Genomic DNA, 5,882 nt, shown 5'->3' on the forward strand with positions numbered 1-5,882 from the left:
AAGCAACAGGCAGAGAGGAGAGTGGAATCTGCCGTCCAGAACATAGCTTCACGGAGGGCAGAGTCAGCAACAGAGCTAGAAAGGTAGGTGGAGGTCAGACCAAGGGGAGCCAGGGTGCCAGGTCTGAGCTTAATTCCACAGGCTGTGGACCACACAAGGATTTCTAGGCAGAAGAACAAGATTAGACCTGTGTTTCAGCCAAGTTATTCTGGCCACAGGGTGTAGGATGGGTTGATGCGAAGAGAGACAACCTCTTCCATGTGAGAGCTCATTGCAAGAGCCCAAAAAGGAACAGGCATCAAAACTAGGCTACAGGGTAGCAGAAATGGGAAGCAAACAGCAAGTGGGAGGGACGCTGCAGGGAAACACAAGGTAGAATTTGCGTGACCTGACTGAGCAAGCAGAGGAATCAACTAGAATTCAGACTGAGCTATTCCAGAGTATGGTTATGCATTCAGGCAAAATCTAGAGATGATGGGGAACTTGGAAATCCCTTTTTTGCTTTGGCAAACCATTATGTAATAAAAGAGACAGTCTGACACAGTAGCCTTCAGTGAACATCGCCTACTATTACTATTATTATCAGCATCAATTGGAAGATGCACACTGAACAATGTCAGGACCTTAACCTAAACTAGCATCTGGGGAAAAGTAGCATTAGGAAAAGCGTTTTCTCAAAATGCTGTGTGTTCTTGGTGCATTCATCACACTCGCTTAGCTTACAATCGCTTCATATTTCATATTTTCAAAAAAATAGTAGAAGTCATTCAACTCCCCAGTGGCTTCTCACCGATTTAGGTGAAATCTGAAGTTTTTACGGTGGCCTCGTAAGCCCTGTATGGTTCTGTCCAAACTCCCTGTCTAATACCCTCTCGATTTTCCCACTGGCTTCCTTCACTGCAGCCACAGACTGCTTTGCTGTTCTTTACACACAGCCGACACGTGCCCACCTTAGGGTCTATGCACTTGGTATTCCCTCTGCTTGGAATCCTCTTTGCTTCCTCACTTCCTTCCATTGTTTGCTTAAATTCCATTTCCTCAAATAGGGCCTTTGTCGACCTTCGATCAGTCCCTATTCCCTTATCCTGCATTATTTTCCTTCATTGGACTCGTTGTCTAATAATATGTCCAGACATCTTATTATATACAAGATTGTTTATTTCTTCATGGTCTGCATTCCTTGCTTCGTTATACGCTTTGTTCTGTTTAAGGTGTTACTGGGCCTAAAACTGAGCTCGGTACTCCACAAGAGTACAGACTTTTCATAGATATTCTTTGAATAAATGAAGCACTTCCTCTTGTAAATACTCTTTTGTCTTGGTTTCCCTGGTTTTCTCCTTGCTTCTTCAGACATTCCTTTTTAGTACACCTTTGCTGGGTTTTTCTTTTCTAACTGACTTCTGAATGCTGGTGTTCTTCAGGACTCCATCCTGGAATCCTTTTTTCCTCTCTTCCAGCCTAGGTGATCTAATCCATTTCTGTGAATATAAATACCATCTTTAAATCTAAATTGCTTCCAAATTTTGTCTCTGTCCCAGAACCCCAGATGCAGACAGCCAAATGCCTACTTGACTTCTCCACTTGAATGGATAAGAGGCATTTCAAAATTAACATCTCCGTAACTGAAATCTTGATCCCCCTGCCATGCAATACCCCAACCCAAACCTAACACCTTCTAGAATTTCTGGAAAGGAAGGTCAATCTGGTTGGAAAGAGGAGAAACCTGTTCCATTTACAAAGGACTTTATTTAAGTAAGGTTTTTAAAAAATCAGTCGTATCGAAGAAGGAGAGGAACAAGTAACAGAAATTATGAGGAGCATCAAACCCTCTTTGGCACTAGCACTGTCCTCCCTCCCCCAATTCTTGCTGTCTTAGAAAAAGACACGACCTGCCACTGGGTTACTCAAGCCAAAACCCTAGGGTTCCTCCCTTTCTCTCACGTTGTTGTCGACATCCGACCCGTCAGTTAGCTCTTTTTTCCCCAAAGTGCAATTTGAAGCCATCCTCCTCCTCCTTCATTTCTCCTGTCTCTTTTCTGTTCTAGATCACCATCGTCTCTCACATGGACTTCTTGAGGGACCTCCTAACTAGTATCCCCATGCCCATTCTTGCTGCTTTGAACCTATTCTCCAAATGGCAACAAGACTGACCTTTTTCAGCTGTAAACCATATCATGACACTTTTCAGAAAGATCTTTCAGTGATCGCCCACACACTTAGTAGTACTTAGACTTGACCCTGCCATGCCCAAATCCCTGCTGATCCACTCCATCCTCGGCATGCACCTCACCTTCTCCACCCGAGTGGACATAGTGCTGCAACATCAGCCAGTCTTCTGTCTATTCTGATGACCCACCAAACTATTTGTTGTCTGAGACCGTTACATACGCTGTTCCCTCTGTCTAGAATGCCCTCCTTTTGATTCTTCACATGACTAGCTCTATTCCTCAGCATCCTTCTTCATTTTAAATGGCATCTCCTCAGAGACATTTGTCCTGATCACAAATCTAAAAATTTAGCAGTTAAATCTAAATACTGGTTTAAAATTTTTAAATAAGACAGGGGCGCCTGGGGGGCTCAGTCGGTTGAGCGTCCGACTTCGGCTCGGGTCATGATCTCGCGGTTCGTGAGTTCGAGCCCCACGTCCAGCTCCGTGCTGACAGCTCGGAGCCTGGAGCCTGCTTCGGATTCTGTGTCTCCCTCTCTCTCTGCCCCTCCCCCACTCGCACTCTGTCTCTCTCTGCCTCTCAAAAATAAAGAAACGTAACCAATAAATAAATAAATAAATAAAACTTTTAAATAAGAGAAAGCGATCTTGGCCAAGGATTTATCCAGCAGTCTTAACTAAAAAATCTGATCAAATATATAAAGCAATGTTTTCAGACACTGGACATCAAGGAGCAGAGGTGAGTAATCCCTGAAAGAACAGGAACAAACAAGGTGAACCCTCTGATTGCCCCCCGGTTGCTGCCTGGAGAGAGTACCCACAAGACAGCCAGGAGGGTCACCTAGGCAGAGCCCTGTGGGCTCTCTGGGTTGAGGAGATGGAGTCGGTACCTAGGTAGGCCACAGTGACTAGAGTCTGCAGGGCAGAGTACCAGAAAATAGAGACCAGCTCAAAGAAAGAGCTCTGGAAATCTGTTAAGGATCTCCCTTGAAGCTCCAGCTGAATACTGATCAGTGCATGTGTGGGAGGAAACTATACAGTGCCAGGGAAAGAACAACCTGAAAGGATTAGAAGGAACAATCCTTGAAATTCACACAGGGCTAGAAATAGTTTGTGTTTCCATCAGCCAAAGTGAAAAAAACTTCCAAATTCATGGGTTGTCAGGCAGAGTACTAAGAAGGGTATTTTATCAGCAGAGGAGAAAATTAGCCCTAAAGGTTGCTCTGATTCCAAATAACAAAGCATAAAAGTAAGCCTCAAAAGGAGGAAAAACTATACTTGAACTGTTTCCAAATAACATAACTCTATCCCAGAAAAAGCACAAGAACGTTTCTAAGAATATAAAAATATGCAGCATTCAAAAGGATAAAATTTACAACTGTCATGCAATCAAATATGATTAGGCTTGCAAAGGTGCAAGACAATACAACCCATAATACGGAGAAAAATCAACCAGTAGAAACAGACCCAGAAATGACACAGATGATGGAATGAGTAGACAGCATTTAAGAGTTGTTATAACTATAGTCCACATTATAACTACATTCCACATTAAAGATAGACCACGATAAGTAGAAATGTGGACGATATAAAAAAGATTCAAATCAAATTCTAGAGATGAAAACTAAATGATCCGATACCAAAAACAAAACAAAACAAAAAAACATAAACACAAAAAACCCACCAAAAAACCAAAACAAACAAACAAACAAACAAACAAACAAAACCTGGGTGGGATTAATAGCAGATGAGACATTACAGAAGAAAAGATTAGTAAACATGAAGAAATAGCAACAGAAACTGCAAAAATGAAAATCAGAGAAAGAAGACTGAAGACAGAAACAAACAGTCCATCAGTGAACTGCGGGCAACTTCAAGCCTAAGGGGGAGGGGTGGGAACTAGGGGTGGATATGTTCACTATCTTGATGGGGATGATGGTTTCACAGGTGTTCACATGTCAAAGCTCATCAAATTGTATGCTTTAGATATACTACTCTATATCTATGAGACTGGGACTTCAGCCATGTCTCAGCATTAGTGTAACAAAGCAACCAGGAACTAAAATCCCAGATGATGCCACCATGGGAGACAGAAGTGGGGTGAGCAAGGAATGAGTTGGGGAACTAAGTGGAGGAAAGCAATAATTTTCTCAGCTTCTTGTCTATTTGGGAAGAGTGTATATAGATACTTATTAACTGTATATGTTGTTATAAAAATACGTTTTAACGCAAGTATCTTAAACATTTATGGGTAGCCACTGAATGAAGCAAAATAGAATGTATAACTTGAAGCCAACAGAAGAAAAAGTATAGCGAAACATACTGATCAATCCTACTAAGGAAGAAAAAGGAAAAATAAGAAACCTAAAGATAGTAAATATAAATTGAAAATAACTGAATGAGGCTTTTAGTCAAGAAAGTAGAAAAAACCCCCACAAAATAGCCTCTGATAAGCAGAAAGATGGAAGTCATAAACTTAAAGCTGAAATTAAAATGAAAAGGAAAACTATACATTTCATCAGTGAAACCCAAAATTGGTGTTTGAAAAGATCAATAAAATAAACTTGGGCAAGTATTAAGGGGAAAAAAGACAAAAGGTATAAATAACATTAAGAATGAAAAGGGGGAGGCAATATTAGAATGCATATATTTTTAAATATAAGCAAATATTATTTTTATGCCAACAAAGGTTTTGGTTTTTAAATCAACTTTTTGAAGTATAACTTAGACACAATAAAATGCGTACGTTTCAGGTGTATAATTTGAGGAGTTTTGACAGCTATATAACACTTGTAACCACTGACGCCACAGTCAAGATATAGAATATTTCTGCCAACCAGAAGTTTCCCTGTGTCAGTTCTCAGGCAACCCCTCGCCCTACCTCTTGGCCCCAGGTAACCACTGGCCTGACTTCTATGACTACAGTCTTACCTTTTCTCAAGTTGTGTACAAACTTATACATTTTTGTATAAAGTACATAATCTTTTATGTATTCCTTTTTTACTCAACAAAATAGCTTGGTATTTATTCACGTTGAATAGTTCATTCCATTTAATTTAATTCCTGAGTAGCAGTCTACTACAGATGTTCTACAATTTGCTTATCAGTTAATCTACTAATGAATATAAATAGAGCTGCTATGAAAATTCGTGTATAAGTCTTTGTGTGGATATGCGTTTTCACTTCTCCTGAAGAGTGGAACTTCTGAGTCCTATGGTAAGTAAGAAACTGTCATGCAATTGTCCCACCAATAATATATGGAAATTCTAGTTGCTTCACATCCTTGCCAACATTTTAAACCAATATATTGGAAAACCTAAATGAATTAGACAATTTTCTAAAAAATGTAAATTACCAAATTTGACAGAAGGAAAATTAGAAAACTTAAAAAAAAATAATAACCATACAAACTACTGAAATGGTAAACAAGGGCAACCCTATCCGCCAAAGCTATACTAGGGTCAAAGACTTTTACCAGTAAGTTCTACCAAACTGTGAAGGAATAAATAATTCCGTATACTGTTTAATGTGAACAGAGAAAAAGATAGCAGTTCATTCTATCACAATGCTGATACCAACATTTTGTAAGGCTAGCACAAAAATATAATTATCACTTCAAACAAGGAAGCAAAAAATCTTAAGTTAAAAAAAAAGCAATGTTTCTTTTTTTTTTTTTTCAATATATGAAATTTATTGTCAAGTTGGTTTCCATACA

The sequence above is a fragment of the Panthera uncia genome, chromosome F1, assembly GCF_023721935.1.
Source record: "Panthera uncia isolate 11264 chromosome F1, Puncia_PCG_1.0, whole genome shotgun sequence".
In the NCBI taxonomy this organism is placed as follows: Eukaryota; Metazoa; Chordata; class Mammalia; order Carnivora; family Felidae; genus Panthera; species Panthera uncia.